We start from the raw sequence: 20,167 nt of genomic DNA on the forward strand, positions 1-20,167 counted from the left end.
ACAAGGAGAGAGCAGCAGTGAGTGGTCTTTATTACAGGAAGCTCCTGCACAGAAGTAACGTTTCACAATGGACTACTGCACAGATCTGGAAGAAATACACAAAACACATCAAGATTCTAGTAAAAACACATGACTCTTGTATTTAGACTATATTTGTTTGTCCCATAGTTCAGCTTTAAGTTGAGAGGATGATAAGAAACGTTCTATTCAAAGTGCATAGATGCCTGAAAGGGAGGTTCATAACATGTCTGTAACAAATCTTTGCTACATATTCCATTTTGTAATTGAATGTTATTAGACTTGACCTTTTCTTTTCAATTTCCAGCTGACTATGAGGCTGCATTCACACTACAGCGTTCTGAATCGCGGATTTGCCCGCGATTTGAAATCGCTCATGTGTGAATGACAAAACACGGAACTCTCATTTGAGATGTCATTCATTTGAATGACATCTCAAATCGCGGTGCGGGTCTCCCGTGATTGTCGCGCGATAAAACGTGCTGCAATCGCAGCAACCCACATTGCAGGACGCATGTCGTCAACATATAGTACAGGAGCTACTTTGGGGCGACATGCGTCCCACGATGCAGGTTACCGCGATTGCAGCACTTTTTATCGCGCGACAATCGCGGCAGACCCGCACCGCTATTTGAGGTGGTGTCATTTAAATGAATGGCATCTTAAATGCGAGTTCCGTGTTTTGTCATTCGCATATCAGCGCTGTCAAATCGCGGGAAGATCCGCGGCAGATCTGCCCGCGATTCAGAACGCTGTAGTGTGAATGCAGCCTCATTTTCTAAACCTTACAAAAAATGCAAATATTGCTTTCACTTGCAGCCATGGCAACTGGGGACATTTTGTATATTGTGTCCAAAGCCCTCCCCATATCTTTGCTGCTCATGTGATTTTCCCAGAAGTCTTTTCATTGTGTTTTGTATAGGGAGGGGGCTGTGTCCCTACTGAGGAGATTTCATTGGTTGCCAGAACAAGAAGCAACAGGAAATCTCTACAAAAGAGACAAAGGCAAAAAAAAAAACTGTTTTCAGTAAAGTGGGGATAGGTTAGTATGTGGTCTTATTGCTATCTGTGTCTTATGCCCCGTACACACGGTCGGATTTTCCAATGGAAAATGTCCGATCGGAGCGTGTTGTCGGACATTCCGACCGTGTGTGGGCTCCATCGGACATTTTCCATCGGATTTTCCGACACACAAAGTTTGAGAGCAGGCTATAAAATTTTCTGACAACAAAATCCGTTGTCGGAAATTCCGATCATGTGTACACAAATCCGACGGACAAAGTGCCACGCATGCTCAGAATAAATAAAGAAATGAAAGCTATTGGCCACTGCCCCGTTTATAGTCCCAACGTACGTGTTTTACGTCACCGCGTTCAGAACGATCGGATTTTCCGACAACTTTGTGTGACCGTTTGTATGCAAGACAAGTTTGAGCCAACATCCGTCGGAAAAAATCCTAGGATTTTGTTGTCGGAATGTCCGAACAAAGTCCGACCGTGTGTACGGGGCATTACTGTTACAGTGACAATCTTTAATTTCTTGTCCTGGTGTCAAGAGGGAAAATCTCCCCAGTTGGATTACAAAGCCTAACAAAATGACTTCTCTATTCTATCCACAAATAGTAGAGTTATGCTTTAAAAAGACACTGTCAGTTTGCCAAATTAGGGCAAGGTGACAATGTCTACTGATAGCTCACCTACCAGGGGTGACTATGCAAGAGTCGAAGACCCCAGGCCACATTCTTTGGGGTCATTTGGTGTTTGGCATTCAGAGTCACAGTCTGATGTATACACTGAAGGATTACATTATATGGTTTGTGGACACCTGACCGTCACACCTACCTGTATGGCCAAATGCATCTGGACACCGTCCAAATGTTCAGGTGATTTCAGTGAAGGGTACTGTTATTGCTACCATTAACAAAGACACTTTAGATGCTTCTGACCTTGTGGGAACCATTTGAGGAATGCCTTCATCTGTTCCTAGCATGACTATATTCCTGTGCACAAAGCCAGCTCCATAAAGATGAGGAACTCAAGTGTCCATCACAGAGCCTTGAAGTCAGTCCTATTGAACATCATTTAGTTGAATTGAAATGTGGATTGTGAACTAGATTTTCTTATCCAACTTCTTAGAAACACACTCCAAATTCTTTTCAGAAGAGTGGAAGTTCTTATAGACACAAAGGAGGTTTAACTTTGTACTATTGGAGTCCAGTCCTTTCACACAATATGCTGAAATTGACCTTGTGGTGCTGGTCACGAAGCACAGCGTGGATAAGGAATGTCATCAAAGCAGCAACAAGCTTGTTTCAAACTGAAAAACTCTTTATTACTGTATGATCACATAGAAAAGCTAATTTTTTAGGAGTGTACAGGGACCCTTCCTTAGACATGTGGTTGTAAACATGCCAAAAGTTTTAGGATTAGAGCATCCAACATTCTCCTATGAGTATGAGTATGATGATCAGGTTGCACAAACATTTGTCCGTATATTGTCTGTAATAGTGGTAAATGACTCTGGAGGAATAGATTTAATTTTCAAAATAACCACCTGCATCTTATAGACACTACTATTCCTCTATAGGTGGATTAACATTAGTGAGTATAACTCTTTTTATCTCTCAGTTTATAAAATAAATTCTGTATAAAGGTAATCATTCTCCTATTTCAAAGATGGAAAAGTGGAAGTGGACCTGTCATTAAAATGTTTTTTTTTTTTTACTTGAATCAGTAGGGCAGATGTCATGTAAATAAATCACATTATATTTTTTAGAAGAATATAAATTCCTTCTTGCCTAAATTGAATGTGGACCTAAACTTAAAATACGAAGATTTGCTATCTTCCTGAAAAATAGCAGTGCACTTTCTGTGCCTAAACATTCCTGTTCCTTGTGTCTCATGGCTCTGTATCTGCTGTGTGACATCATCTAAGGCAGCCTTTTTCAGCCAGGGTGCCCAGGCGCCCTGGGGTGCCTTCAGGTTTCTTCAGGCATGCCTTGCCAAAATGCCTAAAAATTGCCCAAAAATTTTATACAAGCCAGCGTGTGAATCAAGCCTGCCTTTTAGTTTGACAAAATCATGGGTTTTCATTGGGGAGCTTTACTACCTTCTAGCCTCCGGCATCCTAACAACCAATGATGTCATTGGTTGATAAGAAGGACGATGGACGCCTGAAAAGCATCTTTGTTTGGCCCTCCCCTGCCCCTCTTCATCAGCACTGGGGTCATATTAGCTGAATAAGGGAAAGGAACTGAGGGAGAAGAGAAACATTGGATTACTAGTCAGTACCAGTGTGCAAAGGTGTATTTGCTTCAAAACCATCACAATGGGTGTCCTACGTGTGTGGATGTTGCTGCATATATAAAACTATTACTATTTTTTACATTTTAGATTGGAGTGCTTTAAGATTGTGCATAATTTTAAGGGTGCCTTGACTGAAAAAAGGTTGAGAAACAGCAATCCAAGGCATAGGTACCTCTGACTGTCACTCTCAGATTCTGCTACTTACTGTTCTCTTTGCTGGAGGTGAAGCTGTAGCTGAGGACCCACAGTAGAAGGTTCACCCTGCCTTTGCTTCATTCATTTTGTGGATCTGTGATTTCTGAACCTTTCTTGCTGATGTTTTTTTAACTGTTACTCATCAGTCATAAGATCACCAGTCATCCACTGACATGAGGAAACAAAGTCCTGCTCATCTACCAAGATGACCTGCTCCACACAGAGACACAGTTGGGGAGACCTCAGACAATACTAGTAACTATTCCTTCACCTCGTGCTTGTCCTTTTGGACACAATTTTCACAGTACAGGTCCTCTTTAAGAAAAATGCTGCTACTGAGCTCCTTTAGCCACTTGCACACAGGGCTGTGTAGCTGATGTGCATCCCTTCTGGCATTTTAGTGCACCCAGGAGGGATAGGTGCCATGTCCAGGACGCTGCTTCCAACTTGTCAAGGCCCTGCATTCCAGGCATTTGTCCCTGAACATACAGCATGAGCCCCACTCAGCACTGTGTTCAGCCCCATCCAACCGCAGCCTAAGATAGACTTTGACAGACTGCAGGCAGTGGGGTTGAACGCTGCACCTGTCCCTCCTGGGCGCACTAAAACCCCAGGATGTATGTACAGCAGATTGATGGCCTGGATCACAAGAACTTTGCCTACCAAGACCATCCTGGGTGATGATCTTAAATAAAATTACAGAGTCACTGATTTCAGTTAGATTCTGTCTGGTAGACTTGCAGTGAAAGAAGAAGATCAGCAAAACAAATTAATTGTACAGCACTAAGCAGAAAACTGACATTATACTGTATGTGTAATGAGCAAGTATACCTCTCCTATGTACTGTACATATAGTAAATACAAAGTATTGATAAAATTTAACAAAAAACAATTAGTTACATCAAACTGATACACTTTTAGATATATTTAAAAAGACCCCTAAATAGCCGATCAGCAGGTTAGATAACAGTATAATCCAATAAACAAACATGAAATAACTGAAGACAAGCTTCTTCACATAATAATAAATGATCTGCAGAGGCTTTGGCTTGCACAGCGCTATTTCATGATATAAAATGATGTCACCTAATAAAGATAAAAGCCTAGATAGCACTGTGCATATGTCACAGCCAATTTCACTTAGAACCAGTTCCAGGAAACAGTAAGGCCATACAGCTGCCTCAATTCATAGAGACAACATAAGAGTGTCTTTCCAAGGTGACCTTGGATATTTTGTAAGCAATTGTGGAGGGCTGTGTGAATTTTATTTGTTTTACGGTTTGAATTTATTAACTGCATTTTTTAGGAAAAAAAACACACACACACACACACACACACACACACACACACACAAACACACACACACGGATTATAAATCACATTATTTCTTGAGCAAAAGAAAATAATTCATACCAAGACTACTTCCTCCGAGGGTATTGTTCGGTCATTTAGGCTGAACCCCTGGCAGATACAAAACACTACCATATCACCCATATCCCATATCACCCAATTATGTTGTTGAAAAAAATACTTTAGGACCCATTTACATTTGTGCATTAGCATGTGTCACATCAAGGCAATCCATTGAAAATAATGGGCAGCCAATACAACAAAACATCCCAAAATCCAATGTTTCACAACATTTTGAAAGCAGCACAGAATGATGCATTGTCTTAGTACGTTGGGGTGCCATTCAAAATTAAATTGCATGATAATGCATCAATGCATGTAATGTGTGTTGTAATAGTGGCGCATTAAAGTGCTTGTTCTCGCAATACATAAATGTGAATAGGTTCTTATTTGTTATCTATAGCTAGCTTGTTATCTATAGCTAGCAACATAGCCACCTAGCTATGTTGCCTGGCAGAGATGTCTTAATAACTGGCAGAACAGACTAAACCCCAGTGGGTGGGGTGATATGCGTCATGGGGCGTGGCCGGCAGAGTAGCACTGGCTGAGGCCATTCACATACTCTCAAACATTTGCGGTAGAAGAAAAGCCATATAATAAAACCGGTAAGCAAGTTAGTTCTCATATATGTTTTTATCTATATATGGGTAACTGAATAAAGTCATCTTAGTTTAATGATTTTGTCAATTCCTAACTAAAGTTGGAAGTCAACCAGTGGCTCCTGTAGGGGTAGCGCTACAGTTGTTTCCAATATTACTAAGAAGGCTTTGCCTGAGGTGTGGAAAGGCCTTTAGAAAATGTGTCCTCCTCCCATACTGCCCAACCATCCCTTGCCCTAGTGTCATAGGATTGGCCTTCTATAAGCTGATCTCATGCTTACTAGGCCCAAAGCAACCAATAGGCTTTATAGTGCAGTGGGAAGATCCATTTACCCCATGATAGCTCTGTAGGGTGGACATTCCTGGCACTGGCTTTCTCAAGGCAACAATGACAATCAGCCTGAAAAATCGGGTTTGCACAATTACCTCTTAATTCAATATCAGTCGGCCAGAGGTGTCTTCAGAGGTTGTATACAGTACATACAACATATATTTAATACATGAGCTTGCAATCATAACCCAATTCAACTAAAATCAGTCAAAAAATAATCTTAGGTCTATGGGCTTCTAAACTGTCAAACAGCCCTTTTGAGAGCACTATACTGTATCTTCTTGCTTGTCTGCTGCCTATCTGTGGCCAACCAAATAGAAAGATGCTGAATGAGCAGGCAAAGATGACTATTTTTTATTTTGTTTTTGTAAGCGCTTAATTACTATGCTTTCACATAGGGATGGGCCAAACACTCCATGGTTCGGTTCACACAAGAATACCTCGAACAGGCAAAAAGTTCTAGCGAACATGCAAAATCTACTAAAGTCTATGGGACACGAACATGAAAAATCAAAAGTCCTCATTTTAAAGGCTTGTGTGCAAGTTATTGCCATAAAAAGTATATGGGGACCTGGGTACTGCCCTAGGGGTATCAATGCAAAAAAAAAGGTTTTAAAATGATCGCATTTAAAGGAGCAGTGATTTTGATGATGCTTAAAGTGAAACAATAAAACTGAAATATTCCTTTAAATATCGTACCTGGGGGGTCATTTAAACAGCTTGCGGCTGTAATGTATTGCCCGCTCCCGGCAATATATATGAAAAAAAAATGAAAAAAACGGTGTGGGGTCCCCCCCAGTCCATACCAGGCACGTCAGGTCTGGTATGGATTTTAAGGGTAACCCCACCCCAAAATCCATACCAGACCCTTATCCGAGCAAGCAGCCCGGCAGGCCAGGAAAGGGGGGGGAGCGAGCGCCCCCCCCCAACCATACCAGGCTGCTTGCCCTCACCACCCCAAAGCATCTTGTCCCCATGTCGATGGGGACAAGGGCCTCTTCCTGACAACCCTGGCTGGCGGTTATCGGGGTCTACGGGCGGGGGGGCTTATCGGAATCTAGAAGCCCCCTTTAACAAGGGGGCCCCAAGATCCGGACCCCCCTTTGTGAATGGGTAGGGGATACTTTGTACCCCTACCCATTCACCAAAAAAGTGTCAAAAAAGTAAAAACCACAAGAGACAGTTTTTGACAAATCCAGGCTGCTTGCTCGGATAAGGGTCTAGTATGGATTTTGGGGGGGACCCCATGCCAATTTTTAATTTTGTCATAGGGTTCCCCTTAACCACTTCAATACACTGTATTATATACACTGCACTATATACACTGCACTGACTGCGCTATATACTCTGCACTGCATTATATACACTACACTGACTGCACTATATACTCTGCACTGTATTATATACACTACGCTGACTGCACTGTATTATATATTCTACACTGACTGCACTGTATTATATATTCTACACTGACTGCACTATATACTCTACACTGTATGATTATATACACTACACTCAATCCACGAACTAACCTGCCTAATCTCTCTCCATTCATAAACACTATACACAGCTGCCGTGTAAGCAGCCTTATATAGTGTGGGGTGTGGACTTAGCCCCTGAGCCATGATTGGCCAAAGACTAGATGACAGCACTATGTAAATAACTAGCTCGAAAAAGGAGCAGGCATTCCACCCACCACCAGGGTGCGCCAGCCCGGAAACATGTTGTGATCACGCTTGTGATGTCAGCTCCTCCAGCGCTGCGGTCCAAAGAGCGTTCCAAGCCTCCTCTCCAACTCTCCACCACCATACCATCTTCCTGCCGGCCAGGAGAGCCCACAGAGCGCCTGAGACAGCGTACATTCTACTGACCAGTGCGATGGATGCCCCGGCCCCCCACAGAGCATTTACCCACAGATTTACCCTTCCTTGTTTACCTTGATGTAAGTTACTATGTGTTTTTATTAATACACACTTTACAGTCTAACTCAGAGGCGCCTGCATTTGCCAGTCATGTCTCTCACAGCACATCGCGCTGTGATTGGCCAAAGCATACAGGTCAGGTGCATGCTTTGGCCAATCAACAGCCTTCAAAGCACTGCGATCTCGCAGTGCATTATGGGGCGCATCGCGGCAGGCGCCCCATATGTTTGTTCTACGAACAAACGAACATCTCATGTGAGTTTGACGCGAACATTGGGCCCATCCCTACTTTCACAGATTGCCCTTAGTGACTAGCCAAAAATCCCAGCATGACTACAATGTCCCATGGCGGAGTTGTTGCTATCTTAAGACCGAAGCACCTTCATTTAACATGTATATCAATTGAAGTTTTTAGTTTTGGATTAAAGTGTAACTCCACTTTCCTGAAGAAAAAAAAATAGCAAATAATAAAAAAAATAATATAGCATATACTATTGCGACTCAAGTCATATTGTAATTGAATGTTATTAAAACTTACCTTTCCTTTCAAATCTGCAGAGCTGTAATTTTCTGTAAAATGCAATGCAATATGGCAATCTGGAGGTACTCTGTACACATCTGGTGTACAGAATGCCCCCTGAAAATGTAATTTTCTGCTTGTGTGATTGGCATACTGATTTTCCCAGATGTCTGCACTGACATACAAGTCAGATTTTTGGCATCCCCTGCAACAAAAATGTCAATTTTGGTGAGATACTCCCTAATGGAAATTGCCTAAAGGGATGCAGACCCTGACACTTTTCTCATTAGAGCCCTGCCGGTGCAGCAGCTGGTTGATAATAACACCTCTCCCATATAAATTCACTTGACACATGGACATAGACAAACAAACAGCTATTTTTTTTCAGAATAAAAAAAAGGTAGGAATCTGCATCAAAGTTTGTTAAAATCCTTGCAATGCACATAGATCACCCAGAGGGTAATGTTTTCTTCTCAACAAAAGTGGAGTTACTCTTTAAGGGGGTAAATTTTAAACCCTTTGTCAGGTTTCCAGACAAGGAGATTTCTCTTTACTACCTGCACCTGAGAAACCGCATGACATAAGCGGAGATCTCTCCAAAGTGAGGTAAAATTCCCTCTTAGCTATTCTCCATTAGAAGGTTTCCCCTCACCTGCAGTTAAAGTGGTTATAAATCCTTTACAACCACTTTCGCCTACAGGTAAGCCTATGAAAAGGCTTATCTGCAGGTACCGTGAATTTCTCCTAAACTAGTTTAGGAGATTTTCACTTTATACGCATGTGCCGACATCATCGGCACATGCGCACTGAAGAAATGGCTCGTACGTGCTGTGTCTTCAGCTCCTGTGACATCATCGCAGCTCCGGCCAATCACATTGCTGGAGCCCACGAACCTGAAAGTAACATTCTGGAGACATGTCGCCTGTCACAGCGGTGTACGGGGACCGCTGCAATAGCTTCGTTCTGAGGTAAGTATTTTATAATGAGCTATTATGTGATGCATACTAGCTCATTATGCCTTTGTCTTGCAGGTTGATTTTTTTTTTCTAGGGTTTACAACCACTTTAATGTGACAGCTCACAATATAGGGAATTGCAATCACTTTCTGTACCAGAGACAATGGTTACCAGGCCCTATAGTGAGGGTGAACCTCCATAGTGGGGACACAGACATCAAGAAAAACCTATTGGAGTGATGTTACGCATCTCCGGCCAGTCACACAGCCGGAGTCTGCGGACCCGGAAGGAGGAAGATGGGCGAAGATGGATGCGGCCTCCAGCAGTGACGCCGAGGGCTTTGTTTGCAGATAAGTTTCAAATAATGTTCTAGTATGCGATGCACATTATGCCTTTACTTTGAAGGTCACAAAAAAAAAAGAGAGGCAGTGTTTAGTTCCTCTTTAAAAAATTGCAATTTCTGATGTCCAATTCTAGAGAGCGGAACAAGTACAGTAACAGGTAAGATAACTAAGGCTAGCTATAGACATCTCGAGATTCAAACAGTGTGTGGGCAGACTGAATGTACCAAGTTGATTGATCGATCAACTTGGGTACAACCAGCCTTCCGGATTCACTTGCCATTATCGCTAGGGGCTACTATAGCCTCTAGCAATAATCACTGTCTTCCCCTGTCAGTACTGTCTGTGTTGATGGGGGAATCGTGCAAATATCTTTCGTACAACCCGGGGATGCAGGAAATAAATTTGCACCATCTATGGCAGGGGTGGGCAACCTGGGGCCCTCCAACTGTTGTGGAACTACATTTCCCATGAAGCATTGCAAGGCTGGCAGTTACAATTACTCCCAGAGGCATGATGGGAGTTCTGCAACAGCTGGAGGGCCCCAGGTTGCCTACCCCTGATCTATGGCCTGCTTTAGACAATACCAAACTCCCATTCTATAAAGAATTCAAGGTATTTAAAGTACAACTAAAGGCTCCTGTATAGCGGTATATACAAATCCCAAATCCAGTTACTATGTGATGCCCAAGCCTCATAAAGTAAGCAAAAAAAAAAATTACTTTCCTTTCCAGTATGAGCCAAATTCTTCATTTGTGTCTCACACATTCCCCCTCCCAGACACTGCAGATCACAGTGGGAGGGTTTCAGCAACATAGGCCAATCCAGAAAACGGTGGGCAGGACTAGGTGTGGTCAGGTACTGATTGATAGGCTACAGGCTTCTGAATCAGCAGTACAAAAAGGTGATAGCCACGCCACCTGCAACAGTTTTACATCCCAATGTAGTGAAAGTAGATGCAGCCACATGAGAGCGGCAACTCTGCTCTGAATTCAAGAGCAGTGCAGTATTGTTGCCACACCATCACAGGAAGATGCATTAGGTGGAATTCACTAGCACGTCAAGTATTAGTGGAACTTTGCAGGGGGCTAATAAAAAAAAAAATGTAAGTGCAGATCCACTTATAATTAAATACTGCAGCACATATTTTAATAGGAGTGCTATTGCTCACAGTTAGCAATCTATGCCAAGAGTTGTCATAACCATTCTGTTACAATAGAAATATGCCGCATAATTAAAGATCATTATTGCATGAATGTCATTTTAACATTAATCAATTCAGAAGAGGCTGTTTTCCCCTGACCTGCTTGCATATTTAAGCAGTGTGAACATATGTAACTGAACTGAACTGGCACACAAAGCTTAATGCTTCAAACATAAGATGGCCTTTTTAAAACGGCAGTGATGGTGTCCAAAGTACAGTAATATTCAGATAAAATACATACAGAGGGCTGTTTTACCTGCTAAAGGATATGTATTTTTGTTCATTCTGTCGTGAGATTTAAACAGCTCTGCCACAAACTCTGTCTGTAAGGGCAAGAGACCCGATTTTGATTTGCTACAGTTCACTAACAGACTTACAGGTCTCATCCCTGTCCCCAGCCTGTGACAGGACAGTGAAAGGAGAAGCAGCAGACTAAAAAGTTAATCTCTCTGTCCATCTGTTCCCTCCTATTATCAGCATGCACCTTGTTAGCACCTCAAAACTAAAGCACAGATGATTGGCTCCTTGTGCTGTGCCATCTTGTCCCAGTCTGAGCACTGCTGTACAGGGGATTGCAAGAGTCTATTACCAGGTTGAATACAAGTACACTGCTTGCATAAAAATACATTAAATGATATGTTATTTAATATAAGAGCTGCATTAGAGTCCAGCTTTAAAATGATTTCCCATGGTCTCAAAGAGTAACTCCACTTTTGTTGAGAAAACAACATTCCCCTCTGGGTGATCTATGTGATTCCCCTCTGGGTGATCTATGTACATTGCAAGGATTGTAGCAAACTTTGTTGCAGATGCCTACCTTTTGTTATTGTAAAAAAATCCCTGTGTGTTTGTCTGTATTCGTGTGGGAAAGTGAATCTAATGGGAGTGGTTTCATAATTATCAATTAGCTGTGCACCTGCAGGGCACTAATGAGGAAAGCTGCTGGGCCTGCATCCCTTTGATTGACGTGATTTCCTATTGGAAGTATCACCTCAAAAATGACATTTTTGTTGCAGGGGAAATTTGACTTCTTAGTGTAGACTTCTGCGGAAAATCAGTGAGCCAATCACACAAGCAGGAAATTACGTTTCTGGGGGGCGTTCTGTACACATTCTGTGTACAGAGCACCTCCAGGTAGCCATATTGCATTACATTTTACAGGAGAATTACAGCTCTGCAGATTGAAAAGGAAAGGTCATTTTTTAATAACATTCAATCACAATATGACTTGTTTCGCAATTGTATATGCTTTATTATTTTTTCTTTATTTACAGTTTTTTTTCCTCCACAAAAATGGAATTACCCTTTAAAGGAAATGTGAAAAAACCCTTTGCTTGCTATCCAACCAGACCTGCACTACGCATTGGATGCCTGCCCATCAGTGGGGGGGGGGGGGGGGCTTCATTCTCCTTATGAAATCATAAAACCCCTATAAATGCAGCCCCAGCTTGCAAGTGAATCATAATTATAAAATAAGTAATTCGTGTGTATCCACCTACCTTCATTTTATGACTTTACTGTTTACTTGAACTCACGTTTGTGAATTAGGTAAAAATGTTAGGTTAACTTAAACATTGATTGCGTATCGCAATCAGCAATGCCTTCCTTTATCTATAACTAACCTTGATTAGTGCTCACAGTGCATTAAATTGATTGCAGAGGCTATTTCATGCCTCGGTCTCATGAGGCTTGCATGCAGAGGTCACATTCTTACACATTCTATTATTCATAATCATATTCAAATCTGTTATGGGCATTTCCTATGTCATGGGAAATACGCAAGATGACTTTCTTTTTTTTATAAAGATCAAAAAATTGCCTGTTTGCCAAAGCATAGGATGCAGGTAAAGTAAATAACATATATAGAATCTTGTATAGAAATACAATATATATATGAAATTGGTTGCAGGTACAGTGAATATCCTATACAGATATATATGTATATATATATATATATATATATATATATATATATATATATATATATATATATATTAGATACAGTGTATAATATATAATATATAATATATATATATATATACATATACATACACACACACACATATTTATTTATGGTCGAAGCCCTGTGACCGAGACAGATATGAACCACATAAAGACGCCACAAGACTTACAACATAACACAGACTTGAGGTGTGCCCTGGTCGGTATGCCAAGAAAGAGGGCATACCCAAGATAAGTAATGGATGATTGTGGAGAGAGTGTGCTAAAGATTGCCCTGAAAAAGGGGAATGGGTGGGAGGGTAACGCACACTAGAAGCGACAAGGACCACAGGCGAGTGGCCTGCTTACATACCCCCCCGGACTCCTCTCATAAATTCAAGCCACCATACTTGCCTTCTTATTTATGGTTGAAGCCCTGCAACCGAGACAGATATGAACCACATAAAGATGCCACAAGACTTACAACATAACACAAACCTGAGGTGTGCCCTGGGCGGCTGGTCGGTATGCCAAGAAAGGGGGCAAAAATACTTGGATAGGGAAGTAATTCTTTATTGGTCCGGTGACATTTATTGAGCAAGCTTGCAACATTTCTACCTGAGGGTTCGGAATGTACCGGGCAAAGCAGGTGCATTTCCACCTGCCTAACTTCCTGATGACATGGTCTAGCACCCCGTGCTGAGATGCGGCTGAAGCCGCTCCAATCCGAAAGGAGTGTTCAGAATACCGGCCGGGGTCAAGGCAAAGGCTTACCAAGAGGATCCTAATGTGTCTGATGAACTGGCTACTACTCAGAGGGCTGGTAGGAAAAGGTAGAAGCAGGCTGGAGGTTGACTGGCTGGGCAGATGAGACAATAACCGGTCGAGGCACCAGATGTTGTGGGTCTAGAAGAGCTTGACGTCAACCCGGCCAGACTGTTGGGTTTTGGACACTGCAAGGTGTAGGACAATGTGATGCGAGCCAGGTGGCATCTGCGCAGTATCTGGCAGCTGGGGCCACTAAAGGTGAATTCGTTAGGCCGCAAAAAGCTGTAGAAGGCCAGGTAGATGGCCACTTGGTTGACCAGGCTGGGTAAAAACCCAACTGGGGAACGTGAGAGGAGGGCAGACATGTCCCTGAAGATGACACTTGTGATGGGTAAGCGCTTGCTATTGGCTACTGGATGCCGCGTAGGATGGATATGACTGCATGGGCTGCGAACACGGACAGCCTTCCGGGGTCCTGTAAGGACAAGAAATGCTGGATGCCGGCTAAGTACAGCCTGATGGTGTTATGAGAGCCAGCTGCGTGTGGCAAAACAATACAAAGGTCAGGACGTGCTTGATATCTCCTATAGCTGCCCCGGGGTATGAGGAAAGAAACCTGTCGTAGGCGTTCCAGGTGGTGTGATAGGCCTTCAGTGTGTTGCAGGACAACAACTGGTTAATGATATGGGTCGCATTGTGAAGGTGTTCCTATATCCCATCGTCAACTACGAACAAGGTGGGATAGAAGAAGTGGTCGGGTCGGGTCGGCTCTGGGTTCCTGCAGAAAGAATAACGTGAAGTTAAAGTAGTACAGTGCATCTCCTGCGATGATGCACTAGCCCGGGAGGTAAGCACAGTGCACATTGAATTGATGCTGCACCAGCCTACACAGGAAGGACATGATAGCTAGTGACTTGGACCTGCCTTTGTTTATGATTTTGGACCTGAGCTGCTGCCACGATGGGATAGAGTTCAAAAAGTGAGGATGACTGGCTAAACCCGGGGATCAGGAGGATCTCTGGTGTACACTGCCCTGCGAACCATTGATGGCCAAAAATTGCAGAGAAGCCATGGAGGCTTTGGCATCTGTGACTACATGAAGTGATGAAGCTGATGCTAATAGAATAAACTTAGATATGCCGTTACAGTTAGCAAGGAACTCATCCCACATTGTCAAATCTGCTATTGCTGCTGGGTTCAGCCTGAGAACTTGATCGGGGTCTTGTACTTGAGAGAGGAAAACCAAGAGTTGTGAAATGAAGGACTGCCCCTGAGGGACAATCCTCATGGCAAAATTAAGCAGGGATTGTAGTTGTCTCTTGGTACACCCTTGTGAAGGCATGAATGACCGACCTGATCCAGGCCAGCTTGTCGGAAGGTAGGCTGGCCTGCATGGAGCAAGTGTCAAGAGTGAGGCTTAGGAAGTGGATGGACTGCGCCGGGCCTTCCACTTTATGCTCTGCAATGGGCTTGTTGAGATTGCCAAAAACCACTCTTAATCTGTCTAACGGGGGCTCACCGGGCCGTTCGATCACCAGGAAGTTATCGAGGTAGTGAATGACTTTCTGGCATTGTGCTTGGTGCGACAGGATCCAGGTGAGAGACTGGGCAAAGGTGTCAAACAGCCACAGGCTGCTTTTAGAGCCAAAAGTCAAGTTGGTGGCGAAGTAATACAAACTTTTCCATTTGATGCCATGCCACTGCCAGAGGGATGGCTCAATGGGCAGTAATTTAAACTCCTCTGAAATGTCCGCTTTGGACACTCATGCGCCTATGCTAATAATGACTTGAATAGCTTGATCAACGATGCATATTTAAAGGAAAACTTCTCAGAAGGAATTCGGGAGTTTAAACTTGGGATGTGGGAAGAATGAGGCGCAGACAAGTCATACACCAACCGAAGTTTATTTGAAAACCTGCCATTGACAAGTCCAATAGGGATGACTCTCCAAGTAGTGAACTCAGGAAAGGGGCTGATGATGAACCCCTGGTCCAGGTCGGATTGCAATAAAGTATCAATGGCTAGCTTGTCGGTGGCAGCTGAGAGGTGATCCCTGCACTCGTGGGTCGAGTGGGGTAGTGTGATAAGGCCGGTGTGGAACCCTGATGTAAATACATGCACCAGGAAGGCGGCCAGTGAGGGAGTCGGGTGTGCGCAAAGGTAAAACCCCAGCCACCGGACATCTACTTGGCCTAGTCATGAAGTGTTCTGCTGCTTGAGGTCGCACGTGACTTTAGGATGCACTCTGTGGCACAAATGTGAAGCATCCGGCATTGGCTAAAGTTGTAGGTCCCATAGTTGAAATTGTTGCAGATTGATGCGCCCCCCACTGACAGGATAGGCCATCCCAACTTGTCCACCTGGGGAGGTGTTGCTGGGGCCGGCAAGTCTTGCCCAGAACTGGAGGTGGAGGGGAAGTTGAGGGGGCGTCTGGCACTTGTATTGGAGCACCAGTTCGCAGCATGGCTGGAGGGCTGACAAATGGCACAGAGTGGAGAGCGTAGACCCGCAAAGTGGCGGCAGAACAGCTTTGTATCGACGATACTCCAATTGGTGCTGGCCTGAAAATGTGTAAGCCTGGATGCCACTTTAGCTGAAAATGACCGGTAGTAATCATAAAACAAAAACCCCCCATACTGCGTGGAGGTACAAGCCCAGCTCTTCCCTCCTGCTGGGGTTGGCTGAGCAAAGGGCATGCCTAAACATCCCAAAGGCCAGCATGAACTCCGTGACAGATAGCTTGTGGTTGAGCCTGGGGTCTTTAGATTTAAGGACCACTGAGACGTCCCCCCAGGCAGATGATTTGTTCTCGGCCACGTCATGAACCCATATGAGGCGGAAAGCCAGATTTATGTCCTTGCCGTCCAAGATGTCCTTCCTGATGCCGGCTGGGACGAAATAAGCAGGGAAGATGGTAGTGCTAATCTCTGGCATACCTGCAGGTGGAGGCACCAGGACAGCAACAGCGACCGAGTCCAGGAGGACCGCAACTGGGAGCACTTCCAGGACTCCCACTCTAAACCTGGACAGCGGAGACTGCTGTGGACAACGTGGTCACCATAGAGTGGAGCTGTGCGATAGCCGAGGAGTAACTGTGAGGCCTGCAACTGGCCAAATGTGGTGTTATGGTGTGGCGGTTTTTGCAGGGAACCTGTGTGGCTTGTGGGAGTAACGAACATTGTAGCTCGGGGACATACGAACGAATTGTAAGTCTGTTTACAGGTGGGGAAAAACAAGGCAGAGGGAACCTACGGCGGCTGACGCTACGGAGGACAAGGTAATTAACGAATGGGGAAAATGACGGATCGAGACAACAACGTTTGATACAAGAAAAGGTTTACAAATCCTACCTGCGACAGTAAGCAAGAATCGATCGACGACAACCACGAACAGGGAAGCCACAACACACTGGAATTTAAATACACAGACTCACGAATATGAAGTGAGCTGGAAAAGTCGGCCTGGTGAGGTAAGGAACGTTCACTAGAACTGACAAGGACCACAGGTGAGTGGCCTGCTTACAAATAGCTCCCAACTGTCCCTGATTTCAAGGGACTGTCCCTGATTTGGAGCAATGTCCCTCTTTCCCCCCTCAATTGTCCCTCATTTTGGTCTGATCCATACAGCTGTATATAAAACGCACTTTTTATCTTTCAAAAAGTGTTTCCCAGTGCTAAACCTTTCTTCCAAATTCTAAATTGCTGCATTTGTACAAATTAAAAGCCAATATAAAGGAATAGTAGTGGCAAAAAAAAGCCCCTGTGGGTTTAATTAACCTTTTTTTTGGGTTAATTCTCCTTTAAGAGGGTGTGGCAGGGGGTGTGTCCCATGCCTACATACATTTGCTGATAGGTTTCCCTCAGTCCCATCTCCAAATGTTGGGAGGTATGCTTACATAGCCCCCAGACTCCTCCAATAAATTCAGGCCATATATATATAATTCTTACAGCAATATACATAATATTTGAGATATTTGTTATGATTGTTTGGAGAACACAAAAGTACACACTCATCTAAAGGTGGCCACACATGTATCCCTATGATCATTCAATTGATCGTTTGGTGCAACTAAAGTGATCTGAATAAAAATTGAAAACCCCAAATGCTCCCTCCGATCAATTAACTAACCTTTCAATCGATTTCGATTCTGGGAAGTCGATCAGCCATGATAGAATTTTTTTCAATCGCTTTCATCGTTTGAACTAATATCAGACATCTGGTCAAATTACAGGGCGCTTAAATTATTTATTTTTAACAGATCATATCTAATCGGGTTTTAAATCAGTTCCATATGTGTTGCATTATTCGATATTTTAATCAATGATAAATTGCTTGTTCACGATAGCTCTTGCCTAGATCAATCACAAATCCATAGGTGAATGGCCACCTTAAGGCAGAAATGACCAAAGAGGTGTGCAGTAATCCATACCAACCAATCAGAGTCCAGGTTACTGTAGTCAGATGTGTGAAAAATGACTTGTGGATATTTTTTATGGGTTAGTACACTTTGTAAATTGCCTTTTGCCTTTATACGCTTGATAATTCATGGGTACCGTCAGCATAGCTCTGCAGCATAATGTGCTAACCATGCAGAACACTATACCGCTGTGACAAATCCATATGCTAGCTGCAAGGGATGGGTATAGCTACAGATCTATGAATAAATAAAGGAAAAAATAAATGTAATTACCTTGTTTGTCTTCCTAACTTGCAGATCTCAGATCCCAGGCTGGACCAGTCTCATCCCCACACCAGCAGCAAGCTCCCTCTCCCTCTCTGCGCTCTCTTCTATAAGACAGGTCATGCTGCATTCGGAGCCAGATGGAAACTCCTACACATAAGCCTGCTATTGGTCATTGCCATGGCAACCGGGATGATGGACAGCTCTGTTTCACAATGACAAAATCAAAGTTGTTAGTATTGAGCCCCCACAAGTAACAGAGTGGGCTGCAATTGTAGCAAGGAGAAAAGGAAAAAAAAGAGTGTGAAATCGCATGGGAGTACTTTTATGCAGCAGCCAGGAATTGACTGTGCTCTTTGAAACAAATTAAATAAATTGCATAGAAGAGACATTTTCCTCTGTGTTCACGAAACATCTCTAACAGGTGAATCATGGCAGTTTAGTTGTTTACTGGATGCGGGTTTAACAAAATAATTCAACGCTTTCTGTTACCCCCTCGTAGGTTACTCCTGGAGACTGCTGGTGGCATGCGGCAAGCTGGGATCAGTTGAAAGCTTAAATGTAACTCAAATAAAAAAAAAGAAAATTCAGCACAAGGGTCATAACTTACAGTCAGTAGGATGTGTCCCTTGTGCTGATGCCTCTTTTTTAGGTGAAATCTTCCTCCATCCTGCCTATTTTGTCTAGCTCCGCCATTCATAGAACCCGTCAGGGGCGGCCCGTCCGTTAGGGGCGCACGGGCGCCACCCCCCTGTCCGTGCGTCTGGCCCCCTGATCTACATACAGGGCGTCGAACGCATAGATTCCAAGGGCAGGGGTGTGTTTTTTTAAGCATATGATTAGAGCCAGAGGCTCTTATAGGCTTAAAAAAAAAGGTGGGCTCGGGACACAGAGCTCTGCGCCTCAATCCCACCCAGTTGTGTGACAATAGCGAATGAATATTCGTTATCGCCACACTAATCCTCCTCCTGGCCAATCAGGAAGCGGGTCTTGAGACCCATCACCCGATTGGCTGAAAGGACAGGCAACCCTATTGTTCGCCTAGGAGGAGGAGGGAGGAGCCACACGTGATGCAGAAGAGGAGGAGAGGACACAGGAGCCACTGCCCACTGCACGTAGGAGCCCGCGACCTACCCGCTGACCGCCGCCCGTAGGAGCCCGCAACCCGCCCACTGCCTGGAAAAATAGAACGCTGGATAGCCGCACTCCAAAAAAGTTCACCCTTATTAAAAAAATGAATATCAAAGCATCACAGGGCAATAAAGACTAACTGCACAGCTGTTGACGCGTTTCACACCAGATATGGTGCTTAGTCATGGGTATGACTAGGCATCATATCTGGTCTGAAACACTTCAGCAGCTGTGCAGTTAGTCTGTATTGCCCTGTGATGCTTTGATATTCATTCTTTAATAAAGGTGAACTTTTTTGCAGTGCGGCTATCCAGCATTCTATTTTTCCATTACCTCTGTTGCAAACAGAGCCAGCACCCAGCCTGATTGCAGAGACAGCTGTTCTTAGGAGAGGTGATCACTTTGGAGCGTTGCACTCCCATGTTACACTGCCCACCTCCTGTAAGAGCCCGCAACCCGGCCGCTGTCCGCCCACAACCTAGATGGGGTAAGTTCGGTGCCGCCGACCAACCAAGGGGTGTGGTTGTTTGCTGCCCCCCACCGAAAAAAACCACCAGCCTCCACTAGAACCCATACTACAACTACGTGATCTATGATCTATAAAGTGATCTATGAATGGAATGGGGAAAAACTATCAATCATCCACCCATCCTCCAGTCATAGATTGCTTTCCATTCATAGAAGCTGTAGTGTGAAAAACAAACACCAAAGGGCATTAACTAAGCGCATTTAGTTGGCTCCCATTTGGTGTTTGTTTTGCATATTGGAAAGATGGAGATGTCCCAGAGTCTCAGAGAGAATCTGCAACACGTGTAACCCAATGGAGTCCCTATCCCTTGATGTA

At 43.9% G+C, this 20,167-nt stretch overlaps 1 protein-coding gene across 1 annotated transcript in view; it reads right to left on the minus strand.

Moving 5' to 3' along the window:
* Positions 1–18,399, minus strand: part of AKAP5 (A-kinase anchoring protein 5) — a 55,070-nt gene extending 36,671 nt beyond the window's left edge. Inside the window, exon 1 of the mRNA XM_073609791.1 lies at positions 18,202–18,399. The gene's annotated coding sequence lies outside the window, so the exon portion shown is untranslated. The remainder of the gene's footprint in view (positions 1–18,201) is intronic.
* Between the last annotated feature and the right edge of the window lie 1,768 nt (positions 18,400–20,167).

Source organism: Aquarana catesbeiana, linkage group LG13, assembly GCF_042186555.1.
Source record: "Aquarana catesbeiana isolate 2022-GZ linkage group LG13, ASM4218655v1, whole genome shotgun sequence".
In the NCBI taxonomy this organism is placed as follows: domain Eukaryota; kingdom Metazoa; phylum Chordata; class Amphibia; order Anura; family Ranidae; genus Aquarana; species Aquarana catesbeiana.